Source organism: Lissotriton vulgaris, chromosome 8, assembly GCF_964263255.1.
Source record: "Lissotriton vulgaris chromosome 8, aLisVul1.2, whole genome shotgun sequence".
Taxonomy (NCBI): Eukaryota; Metazoa; Chordata; class Amphibia; order Caudata; family Salamandridae; genus Lissotriton; species Lissotriton vulgaris.
In genome coordinates this window covers 1,268,723,256-1,268,736,316 of record NC_141696.1, presented here as the reverse complement: position 1 = coordinate 1,268,736,316, position 13,061 = coordinate 1,268,723,256, and the positions used below count along the sequence as shown (strand labels likewise).

General features: G+C 47.1%; 1 protein-coding gene across 1 annotated transcript in view; it reads left to right on the top strand.

Moving 5' to 3' along the window:
• The window catches only part of LOC147698597 (protein HP-25 homolog 1-like), a 158,087-nt gene that overhangs the window by 106,968 nt on the left and 38,058 nt on the right, over positions 1-13,061 (top strand). The gene's annotated exons all lie outside the window — the stretch shown is intronic.

The window sequence follows — 13,061 nt, the reverse complement described above, 5'->3', positions numbered from 1 at the left end:
CAGGCCACTGGATAAATAGTAGGAGTTCTGCACTCTTTGGCCAGCGGCTTTGTAAATAGCAGAAAAACATAATTATTTATTTGGCTAAATAGTAAGGGTTCTGTAGTCTTTATCCAGAAGCCTTGCAAATAGCAGTAGCACTTCACTATTTACCCATTTACCGGGCTGCTGTCTAAATGGTTAAGATTTTGCACTGTTTGGTTGACGAGCGTACAAATAGCTGAAAAACTTCAGCTGCGATGCAAATTGCAAATAAGCATAACTATTTACCTGTTCAATGGCTAACTAAGAGACATAATGTACTCATAGGCCAATGGTCAAGCAAACAGCAAAGAAATATTATTCATTTCCTGGATGCTGACAGGGAGAAGTGGCAGCTTATAATTCATCCATATTCTATACAAGGTTGCAGGGTCGACTTTAGCGGTGGGGGCGCCTGGTGCGGCAATCTTTGTTGGCGCTCACCCCACTCCATAACCTCCTCCATGGATTACCTCACTAACACCCTTCAACAGTGCCCCTCATCTCTCCATAGCCCCTCTCACACAAGTATTTCATTGGTTTTATAGTGCTACTCATATCAGTGTATGGTGTCAGAGCACATTACATCACACACACATTATACAAAGACAATGCATCATACGTATATAAATCTGCTATAGGAAATGTTACATGAGTCAATGAGTACTACACGGTGTAGGAGTCACGTGTCATCCATATTGCTAAGCAGTATATTTTAAGAGGGCTTGGTCTGGAGAAACACAAACTCAAGATTTAAAATGTAACACAATGGTTGCGGGATGGCTTTACAAATAAAAATGTATTTGTACACTAATGAACCCTTTTTACCAACATTAAGATAATGAAAAGTGGGGGAAATATAACATTCTAACCATTAGCATGCAGGCTGCATGCAACTCTTTGATGACAGTTCATAGGTCACTGTACTGCATTAGGACTGTAACTTATGAACTGCAATTAACATAAGGATCTCTCTGACAAAAGCAGTAACCAATTGAGTTATCCTCATAAAATATAATTCTATGATATGCATGGTACACATGCTTTGCAGCAGGCACTTTAACCCACAGCACTACGTTATGATGAATTAAAATGCCACTGGACAAAACTCCAGTGTCTCTATTAATCACCATAGTTTATCTTGATATTTTTACTATTGCCTACAAATTGCTGGACACACAAGAAACTCTGCAAGTGCTTTTAACCTCATACGATATTTCAAAATATGGCACCCCCCCAGCTCACCGATCAAGTACAGTTTCTTTACGCTTGCTTTATTTTTCAGTTGCTTAGGGAGAACTCTTTTAGTTGATACGGTTGCATATGCCACCGGTCACAGCAGCGGGCAGTTTTGCCATGCATGTGGGCCTCCGTCCATAAAGCCACCATGCTGCCTGAGTGATTTGCCTAGGTTCACAAGATGTTGAGCCACGCCGGGACCCAAACCTTCATGTCTGTCGCAGCACTTTGTTTTTTTACCACCCACCTAACCCACCTTGTTTGTTTACTTAACATATTAGAAGTCTTGCAAGCACTTCCCACAAATGCACCCGGTTCATCTTTCAGCCTTGCTGCCATTTTGGGTTGAATAATTAACATATTACAAGGTTCAAAAGATTTATTTGCCCAACTTTTATTGCACATATCTTAACCAACTTAGCGCTTGTGTTTTCAGCGGATCCTCATTAGTTGCTTGCAAACTAACGAGGATCAACAGAAAACACAAGCACTTGCAAACTAAACAAGGATCAGCTGGAAATAGCTTCTCTCCTGGTTTTGTTTTTCAGCAAGCGCTCGTGTTTTCAGACGATCCTCGCCCCCTCTGGCCCCTCTCTCCTGGTGATAGGCATCCCTGCAGATACATGTGCTTAAGACCTACGGACACCAGCGGTTGTCTGCTGTCTACAGATACACTTACTCAGGGCCGGACTGGGAACCAAAACCGGCAGTGGGAAAGTGCTTGCACCCCTCCCCTGGCGTTTGGGGTGCGGCCAAGCTGTTTGCCAGTGCCTGTTTCGGCTGCTTTTGTTACAGGGACGATAGTGCAGCTATGCTGCAAAAACGTCCCTCAAGTGCTGAGAGGGGGGGGGGGCAGTGTCCGCAGATCTGTTTAGCCAAAGAGCCAGGTCTTGAGGGTCTGCCTGAAGATGTTCAGGGAGGGGATGCATCTGATGTCTGCCGGTTGCTCGTTCCAGGTCTTGGCTGCAATGTGAGAGAAGGATCTTCCGCCTGCTCTGGCTTGGTGGATGCATGGGGTTTCGGCCAGTGCGAGGATGGAAGATCAAAGGTTTCTTTTGGGTACGTCGAAGCTCATTCTGTCGGTGAGGTATGTTGGTCCGTTGTTGTGTAGGCATTTGTAGGTGTGAGTGAGGATTTTGAAAGTGACTCTTTTCTCCACAGGGAGCCAGTGGAGACTTCGTAGGTGTTGGCTGATGGTTTTGTGTCGGGGGATGCTGAAGACGAGTCTAGCGGCGGTGTTCTGTATTGTCTGGAGTTTGTGGAGTAGGGACTTGTTGATGCTGGCATAGAGTGCATTTCCATAGTCCAGTCTGCTGGTGATGAGTGCGTGGGTGACTGTCTTCCTTGACTCAGGGGGGATCCACTTGAAGGTCTTGCGGAGGATGCAAAGGGTGTTGAAGCAGCTGGAGGTGACGGCGTTGACCTGTCGGTTCATGGTGAGTGCTGAGTCGAGTACGATGCCGAGGTTCTTGCCGTGGTCTGAGGAGGTTGATGGGCTTCCAAGGGTAGTCGGCCACCAGGTGCTATCCCATGCAGAAGGGCTGGTACAGAGGACGAGGACTTCTGTCTTCTTGGCATTGAGCTTCAGGCAGCTGTTGGTAATCCAAACTGTGACGTCTTGCATTCCTTTCTGGAAGATGAGTTTGGCAGTGGTGGGGTCTTTGGTGAGGGAGAGGATGAGCTGGGTTTCGTCAGCGTAGGATACGATGTTGAGGCCGTGTTGTCGGACGATGGCTGCGAGAGGGGCGATGTAGATGTTGAAGACTGTGGGGCTCAGTGATGAACCCTGCGGGACTCCGCAGGTGATTTTCGTGGGGTCAGAGAGGAAGGGTGGGAGTCTGATCCTTTGGCTTCTTCCGGTGAGGAATGAGCAGATCCAGTCCAGGGCAGTTTCTTGTATGCCTGCGTCGTGAAGTCTGGCGACTAGTGTGCGGTGGGAGACGGGGTCAAAGGCCGCAGATAGGTCGATTAGGATGAGGGCTGTGGAGTGGCCTTTGTCCAGAAGGGTGTGGATGTCGTTTTGTGGTGGCATGTAGGGGGGTCTCTGTGCTGTGGTCGCTTCGGAATCTGGATTGGGACGGGTCAAGAAAGGTGTTCTCTTCAATGAATCGTGTCAGTTTCCTGTTGACTGTTTTCTCTGCAACTTTGGCTGCGAAGGGGAGGAGCCCAAAGCCGGCCCCCACCCTGGCGGAACACAGGGGAAAGGCTCGGTGCCTGCTAGGGCCAGTTCGGCCCTGCACTTACTTCAGAGCCGAGGACACTGCTGGCTGCCTGCTCCCCAGACTCATGCAACTGACCCACGGCAGGTGTGAGCAATTGACTCGACCATACTCATATTCTGTGTTTTGTAGCTTTTATTCCTGACTTAAATCCCGGAATGCAAGGCCTAGACTGCAATTAGACACTGATTAGGCTAGTCAAAAACATAGTGGTATTGCCTATAGTCAAATTCCTTCTGTGCTGGGTATACAAAGATATCTTACACTGTTAGGCAATATCCAGCACATATTTTATTTAACAAGGTTTCAATTGGGTACTATACATTATATAACTGCGTTCCGTGTCAAAGAAAAGGGATTTCATAATTTACCTAACTGTCCATTTAATGGAAAAACCCCTCAATCCACATTACACTTAATGTTATTTTGTACTTTATATGGTGACATTCGGAAATCTGTTTTAAAACCACTTTTCCTCATTAATAGGCTGTATAACTATAAAACTGCTTTTAATTATTTATGTAGCCTGGAAAATATGAAGATTGTTTACTCTGTTGTTCGCTTCATAGTGAGAGTCGATAGGAAAAGAAAGGAATTAGCTTACCTAGACGCGTTGTCATATGAGTAATTTGACCATCCCTGACTTGCTTCCTTTTAGGAAGGCATTAAAAACCTTCCTATTCTCTACAGTTTAGGCCCTTTTTCTTTGACCTTCTCTGATGTGTTGTGTTACTCAAATCTCCAAAGCGCCGGGACGCCACTTGGCTGCGGCATCCGCGCGCTATATAAAATAAAATAACATAACATAACATAATTAGTTATGCTATAAACAAGAACAGAGATTACATTTCCTGGTTCATTTTGGTTACCTTTTGAAATGCGGTTTTTGCACAGGCTTTTTAGCCTCCATATACTGTATTATGATGAACTAGATATAAAGGGCCAGATGTAGGTAAATCTACATTTACCACTTCATAAATACCGAATCATACCGAATCGGTATTTATGAAGTGGTAAATTAGAGGGGGGGAGATGTAGGTATTTCAGATTCGGTAAATACCGAATCTGTAAGATTCTGTATTTACCGATTCTGTAAATACCGATTCGGTATCCCCCATTGCTTCCTATGGGCCTTTGAAGCCCATAGGAATCAATGGGCATTACCGAATCGGTAATTACCAATTCGGTAATTACCGATTTGTGCAAGGGTGCAGGGGGTGTCACTTTGACACCCTCCAGCACCCCAAAACAAGGCATGTGAGCCATGTGGCACACAGACATGCCCTAAGGGCATGTCTGTCTGTCACATGGCATAGGTGTGCATGCACACATGTGCATGCACACCTGGATTCGGTATTTTAACACCCAATTGGATTGGGTGTTAAAATACCGAATCTGAAGGGCCTGTGGGACTGAAAGTAGTCCCACCTACATCCCAAATTTAAAAAATCGGTAAAATTACCGATTCGGTATTTTTGCGATTCGGTAATTTTACCGAATCGGTAAAATACCGAATCGGACAAAAGAAGGTCCCCTACATCTCAGTAGGCCAAATACCGGTCGGAAACGGCCGAAATCGGCCGTTTCCGACCGGTATTTGGTACCTACATCGGGCCCAAAGTATTTTAATGAATTGGTATTTTTGAAATTTTTGGGTATTCCCTTTTTAAAACAGTGTATAATAATACGTTTTTTTCAGGATATGTTATTTATTGTTGCATTTTTGATGTTTTATGTAATGATTATATAGTATTAGCTCCCCTTGACCCTCAAAAATATGTTGACTGATGATCCCTTCAAAATTGTATCGACTGTAAATTAATTGAAATTTTATCTCATATAATGTTTTTCTGATTTGAATAAGTATGCTTTTATGGTTGTATAACTTACACCGAATGAAGCTGTTTTGATTGATTGATTGACTGTGCACTCTGCTGACACCGGACAATGTGTGGTGAAACTCGGAGATATGCTCTGCTCGGTCTAAGGTACACTAAGTTTGACTTCCACTTAAATTGCCTTTATGGGTGCCAGAGGTTCTTGTGTTTACCAGTAATTAAAACACCTAATTAACCTTTGCCATTACAAAATTTCTGCTTGGTTAGCGGCTCCTAATAGTTATGCTGAAGTCTTGTCCTTTACATGCTCTATTGTGGGTACTCACTGTGGGCTGGGAACTAAGAGTAGAACATCGGCTCCATCCAGCCGCAGCCTCTCTACCTTAGCAGAATGTATTAGGAACAACTGTGACCAGACTGACAACGTAAAGGTAGGTGACTGGTTATTTCTGTTTTAACACTCCATACGAGAGCTGTGTTTTTACTAGGGCTGGGCGTAGTTTGCGTAGCGCCACTACCCACACTACGCAGAATTTTGGAAAAAATTTGCTGAAACGAGGGCACGTCCTGAGGGTCAGTGTGCCCGGGACAGGTGACCCTCGTGCCTGGGCAGACTCCCTGATCTCCACGGGCTGGTTGGGCTGGAAAGCAGGGACCGGCCCCGGGGCCTGGGTTTGGGAAGCCGCCGTCCTACGGCCTGCCAAGAGTCCATCTGCCCGGGACAAGGGTCCCCGGTGCAGAGCCCCGGAGACCTGCAAGGCTCCCGGGCAGTCTTCCCCCAGGCAGCTGGGCCCCAGGAGCGCTTGCGGGCTTCCCCATGCCTGAGGCCCAGCGTGGGGTTTCGGAGCCCCCCTGAGCCCTGCAGCCCCGGAGCCCTGCAGCCCTGCAGCCCCGGAACCCTGCAGCCCCCGAGCCCTGCAGCCCGAGCCCTGCAGCCCCGAGCCCTGCAGCCCCCGAGCTGGGAATTGACACCACCACCCGGCACAGTTTAATTGGGGCACTGACAAGGTGCTCATCCCCTGCGATAAAGAGGTCAGAACTGAGGGCAGCTGTTCTGAGTCAGACTGGGAGGGGATCGAATGTTTGACTGTGCATCCACCTGGGGCAGTGGTTCCCAATCTGTGTGCCACGGCACCCTAGTGCGCTGTCAAAACTGGTCAGGGGCGCCGTGAACAGTGTGCACAAATCACACAGTTTGGGAATCACTGGTAGGTGAACACTCCTGTGATGTCGGATATCTCTAGCACTGAAAGAGCTACAGCTGTTGCTGTCACTGGGCGCACACATGAACATTTCAGCAGCTTCGAATCCTGGCCTCAGAAAATGCTGCTACTTTGCATCTATTAAACGTGGGACTTTTTCTGCCTGGGTCCGGAAATTACTTCCTCCTACGCAGCCTCATCTGTTTTGAAGAGACAGATGCCATGGACATGAGGAATCCTAAAGTTGCAAATGCCTTTTTGAACTATTTTCTCGCAAGTGGCTACCTCCACTTTCACTTTTGATTATCTTTATTTGTAGCAGTGCGCAGTGAAAGAGGATAACTTCAGTAAAATATCAAGATGGTGTACGCAGACTGGTAGAAACTTAAAAAAGAGTAATGTCTTCAAGCATTTCGAATTTCAGGTTTGCTGCAGAAAGCAGATAGTTTTTATTAATATGTCTTATTAATGATGCATGATATACTGAGGTTGTGTAATTGTTAAAGAGACATGAAATACTGATTTGTCATTTTGTTATATAGATGTGCTCTCTACAATCCCTTCTGCCCAAGATGTACTCCATGATTTTTAGGTCTCGTCCTATTAATCACGCAAGCGATAATAGGACGAGAGTATATAGGCTCATCCAAGCTCTGAAACCATCGCGGATTACGTCGAGTGCATGTGCACATGCACGCGCCATCAGCCTCCCTCCCACAGGCATCCCCCAGAGTGCGCTCGGCCTCTGGCTGTTTCACTTTCACAGCCGCGAGGCCGTGCTTCATAGGGATAGTTTCCCCCGCCCCCTGCTTCACACTTTTCACAGCCGCCAGGCCGTGTCTCGCATTTCTCCTCCCCCCTCCCCACAGCATTGCCAAGAGCTTGTTTAATTTACCATTAAAGCTTTTCCCAGAGCAGGATGGACCGCAATGACCCAACCCGTGCCCCTGTGTGCCATCTCAAAGGCTGCTGTAGTGTGGCGCTGGTTTGAACATTTGTGTCTCCTCTGTTCACTACATGCTGAAAAAATTGTCCCTTTACTGTGCACACATATCTGTTTACACGCTGGCATACAAAACAACCCCCCCCCCAACTAGTGACAACTCTAGATTGTCGGATCTCCTCTACACAAAAATGCAAAACTGTCCCTCATAACACTGCCCCTCGCGTATAACCGGTACCCGCGTGCATATATCAACATGTTTCTCTACACATGGCCCCTCTAAAGGCCTCAAAACACTCACTCCTTGAGCTAGACACACACGTATGCTGCCCCTCTCCAGAGGAATAGCACTGTCGTTGCCTCCCACACAAAACAAGTCCACTTCCTCTGCTTTCAATCCTCTCTCGAAAATTACACTAATCTCTTTTATTTGCATACATGTCTTTAACGTCTTTTTATATAGAGATCGATAGGACGTTTGGGGTCGTCTGAAACACTCCAGCCGGGGCCTTCTTCTACACCTACCCACTCTGCTCCCATCCTTCTGTCCAACAGGCAACGTCGCTCCCCTCTCCTCCCCCACCAGTCTGCTGCTTCCGGATGGCTCCAGCATGAACACTCCTCTCCCTCCTGCCTAAACCTGCTCTCCAGGTTGTGCTCTCGCAGTGTGTATTTACACCTCCTCGCCTCTCGCCCATTAACATTTTTCTCTGATTAGCTCGTGCTCCTGCTGTTGTTTTTTTTCTTCTTTTCATTCCGCGGGGAATCTGACAGCCATTCATCCTTGACCTGGGCAGACGCAATGCAAGGAAATTGGATTCAAATGGAATGCGCAATCATAGATAAAACACACAGGCAGCAGCATGCAGACAAGCCGCCCACTCACTGCTACGCCGGGAGGTGAGAACTTGCAGGCAAAGTGGCGCAGTTTGCTCTAGCTGTTGTAAACAAATACATTTTTTCCTCACTAGGGCGAATATTCTATGGTCTGCATCTCATTTGTCTTTTTTATGTATTATTTTAATTGGCTACACAACTGATGGGTCGCAAAACGTACTGCATCGGATATCGTTTAATTTGCTTTTATGGGCCCGCCACTTCCTTTTCGTATTTTTAAACGCTGCAAGTAACCAGTATGTAATGCCGTTTTGTGTGTGAAACTTTTTTTTAAACATGTTCTAAACTGTGATGTTTAGTTTCCCTCAGGGCTTAGGTTCTAAAAAAAAAAAAAGAAGTGGGTGGACTCGCCAAGTTAGGCAGAATGGATGTGATATCACAGCACGTGAGATTCCGGCATGTGGCATTGCATGTGGCATCACAGAAATGGCTTCACAACCCATCACATCACAGGAATTAGCATCAAATCTTAAGACTTTGCATATGTTGAGCAGTTCTATCGAGTACATTTGAGCACATTACAATATTTAGCAAATTAGAATTTGCATTGGGGTTGTGCCAAAATATTGACGCAACCCCAACACAAAATCTGGGCCTCAACTCATATATCAATAGTTCTCGCATTATTAAAGTTTGAGCTATTGATGTTGCATTATTTAGCAATGCCAATAGCTCAAACTTTATTTTTTTGTTTTTTACTATATTGTTTACAACGCCAGCAGTTGCATGCTGCTTGGCGGCCTTTACCCCTTTCCAACTGTGCGGCATCATGCTTATTCTCAATTTACCATTTCGAAATGGCTGTTGGGCATCCTGCAATGGTAAAATAGGAATTAAGTATAACAGAAAAACCAGAGATGGACACTGGTGCACTAGCAGCCATGCATGTATGAGAGCTGATGCACTGGTGACCATTTTAGATTTTTTATACTTCATTACTAATGTACTGGTTCAAGATGCCCATTTTCTAAGTTATTACTGAAGCATGTGAAAAGCCACTAGGTCTGCATTGTGGAATGGATGAAGGTAACGGGGACTATTGGCTTTGTGAGTGCTTAGTCCGTTAGGTCTCCAGTACTATTACCCACATTCTTCTTGCATCACTGCAATATTAAGTTTGTTAGAAACTTTAAAACTTCCATACACAACAGTAATCTACTTGAAGCTTTATTTCTTTCATTTCACTCAGAGTTTTTAAATGAAAGGTGTGATACGCTGCCAGATATTTGTAGCCTTTAAAGTCAAAGGGAATAAAGCAGCCGATTTATAAGATTGCTGCTACCAACCAAGTGAATTGAACATATATATTTTTATTTAGATTCTCTGCTATACACACCCTCACACCCACACACCCTCACTCACCCTCACACCCTCACCCCCTCACCCTCACACACCATCACTCACCATCACACCCTCATCCTCACACACCCTCACACCCCTCACAACCCTCACTCACCCTCACATCTTCACCCTCATTCACCCTCACCCTCACACCCCCTCACCCTCACCCTCACCCTCACATCCCCTCACCCTCACACACCCTCACCCCTCATCCTCACACACCCTCACTCACCCTCACACCCTCACCCCCTCACCCTCACAACCCTCACCCTCACTCACCCTCACACATCATCACACACCCTCACACCCCCTCACACCCTCACCCTAACACACCCTCACTCACCCTCACACACCATCACTCACCCTCACACCCTCACCCCACACACCATCACTTACCATCACACCCTCATCCTCACACACCCTCACTCACCCTCACACCCCTCACAAGCCTCACACCCTCACTCACCCTCACACACCCTCACACACCCTCACTCACCCTCACACCCTCACCCTCACCCTCACACCTCCTCACTATCACACACCCTCAAATCCTCTCACCCTCACACACCCTCACCCACCCTCACCCACCCTCATACACCCTCACTCACCTTCACCCCCTCACACCCCCTCACCCTCACCCCCTCATCCTCACACACCCTCACTCACCCCCTCATCCTCACACACCCTCACACCCTCACCCTCACAACCCTCATACCCTCACTCACCCTCACACCCTCACCCTTACTCACCCTCACACACCATCACTCACCATCACACACCCTCACCCTCTCACACCCCCTCAGCCTCACAGCCTCACCCACCCTCACTCACCCTCACCCACCCTCACACCCTCTCACCCTCACACACACTCACCTCACACACCCTCACTCACACTCACTCTCAACCCCCTCTCCCTCACACATCCTCACTCACCCTCACTCTCAACCCCCTCACCCTCACACCTCCTCACCCTCACACACCCTCACATCCTCACACCCTCACTCACATCCTCACCCTCACCCACCCTCACACCCTCACCCACCCTCACACACACCCTCACTCACCTTCACACCCTCACACTCCCTCAACCTCACACCCTCACCCCCACAACCCTCAGACCCTCACCCACCCTCACACCCTCACTCTCACTCACCCTCACACACCCTCACATCCTCACACACCCTCACTCACCCTCACACCCTCACCCTCCCTCACACCCTCACACACCCTCACACCCTCACTCGCCCTCACACCCTCACCCCCTCACCCTCAGGCACCATCACTCACCACCACACCCTCACCCTCATACCCTCATCCTCACACACCCTCACTCACCCTCACACCCCTCACCCTCACAACCCTAACACCCTCACCCTCACTCACCCTCACGCACCATCACACACCATCACACACCCTCACACACCCTCACACCCCCTCACACCCCCTCACCCCCTCACCCTCACATCCTCTCAACCTCACACACCCTCACCCCTCATCCTCACACACCTTCACTCAACCTCACTCCCTCACCCTCACCCCCCTCACCCCACCCTCCAACTCCACCCTCCAACTCCACCCTCCAACTCCACCGTCCAACTCTACCCTCCAACTCCACCTCCAACTCCACCCACCAACTCCAAATCCAACTCCACCCTCCAACTCCAACTCCACCCTCCAACTCCAACTCCACCCTCCAACTCCAACTCCACCCTCCAACTCCAACTCCACCCTCCAACTCCACCCTCCAAATCCACCACCACCCTCCATCACTCAGGGACACCACCACATCATCACTCAGCACCACAACAGCACTGTCCTTGCTTGCTACCAACAAGCATTGCCATAGCCAATAGGACTCGCATTAGGAAAGTGTAAGCTATTGGCTTTGTGAATAACGATGCTATTAATTTATATATTTTCAAAGCCAACACATATTAAAAAAATGTGTCATTTACAATACCAATAGCTCACACTTTCCTAATACGAGACCTATTGCATTGCAAATGCTTGTTACTTTTGGACGCTCTAGATTTGTTACCTCTATCAGTGATTGGCACCTACTGAACAGGCCTCAGCCCCTGTATGCTCATTTTAAAATAGCATTCACTTTTCATACAATGCAACACTAGTTAGCATGGTCCTGCCCATAATAATAAACAGGACACCATAAATTGGCTGCATACAGCCACTACTATTGGCTTTTTATGGAGGGGGGGTGTGTATTTTATTTCTTGCATTGCCTAACATTGTTTAAAACTTCATTTTTGTCAACCGTGACTTACTAGCACATGGCTTGGTGCTCACAAAGCAGCTGGGTCCATACAAAGTCCCAAATAGACTATTTATGATCTATATATTATATTTTGATTAGCAGCAGCATATGCACACACATTTATATTCATTCCTTGTTTAAATGCCATAGGTAAGACTAGGATCTTCAGATTTTACCTTTTGTGCATTATGGAGTGGTGTTCCTCTACTCATGCCATTGACGGAGTACAAATATTAGGTGTGTGCACAAGTTAGGTCCCTGTGATCATTTTGGGCAATTTCTTGTGGTAAATAAAGTTGGAGGTACCACTCTACTATGGCTGCCGCTATCTGCCTTATATGCAGATCGTCCGGACGCTTTATCTACATGATGCTGCAGCTGATTCTGCCACTGAGTGTTTGGACTCAGGGTGTCTCTAGCATACTGATTCACTGAATGTGCATGGACTTGAGCCCCGCAGCCACTCAGACAGGGCCGGTGCTCGCTGGCTTAGGGGCTCAGGATGAAGTTTGATGAGTGGATCGAGACCCTGTTGGTGGATAATATGCAGTTGCCCCTACCAACCACCTGTAGAAGAAACCCTGTGCTTGACTGGCCACCACCTCTTCCTATCCTCGGCCAAGACAGAGGAGCTGTGGCTGCTACATGCCAACATTGACTCCATAGAGTAGAGGTTAGGGGTCACTTGCTTGAATGTTACAATGCCTGCAGCAGAGCTGCACCCTGCTAGTAACATATTCTCAGGAAAGTATGCCATTAAAGTAGCTCAGAGGCTTAGATTTGTGTAGAGATCTTAGAATAATTTGCAGATTATGCGTTTGAATCCTCAGAACTGTTATAAGATTGGCAAAATGAATACATTTACACATAGTAATACCAATAGGACTGGGCGCCTCTGGAAAATGTAATGCCCTCTATCCTCACTCTAATTACCAACTAGAGAAAAAACGTGTCTTCTCCTCCAACATGCTAGAGGCAATTTTTTAAAACAAAAATAGTGAAAAAATTCCATATGGATGCTCCAGTACTAAATAGTATTGTTTCTGACTTAACTAACCAATTAAAGTTTTTTTTATTAAACAACTGTTA